Raw genomic sequence first — 266 nt, 5'->3', positions numbered from 1 at the left:
CCACCGGGCCCGGCGGCGACAGCCTTCCCCGGCGATCCCAGCCTTCCCCCGGCGCGGCCCCGCCGCCTCTCACCGGCCTCCAGGCTGTCCCGGAGCCGCAGCGGCACCCGCAGCACCAGGTAGAAGAGGCCGAGCCCGGCGGCCACGGCCAGGAGCCCGCGGGTCCACGGCGCCGCCGCCGTCACCCGTCGCCACAGCTGCTCCCAGCGCCGCAGAACCGCGTCCCCCCCGGGGCACGGCGGCCCCCGGCCGCTCCAGCCGCCCTC

This window comes from Calidris pugnax, unplaced genomic scaffold (assembly GCF_001431845.1).
Source record: "Calidris pugnax isolate Ruff unplaced genomic scaffold, ASM143184v1 scaffold91, whole genome shotgun sequence".
Classification (NCBI taxonomy): domain Eukaryota; kingdom Metazoa; phylum Chordata; class Aves; order Charadriiformes; family Scolopacidae; genus Calidris; species Calidris pugnax.
Note: the sequence above shows the minus strand (reverse complement) of the source record.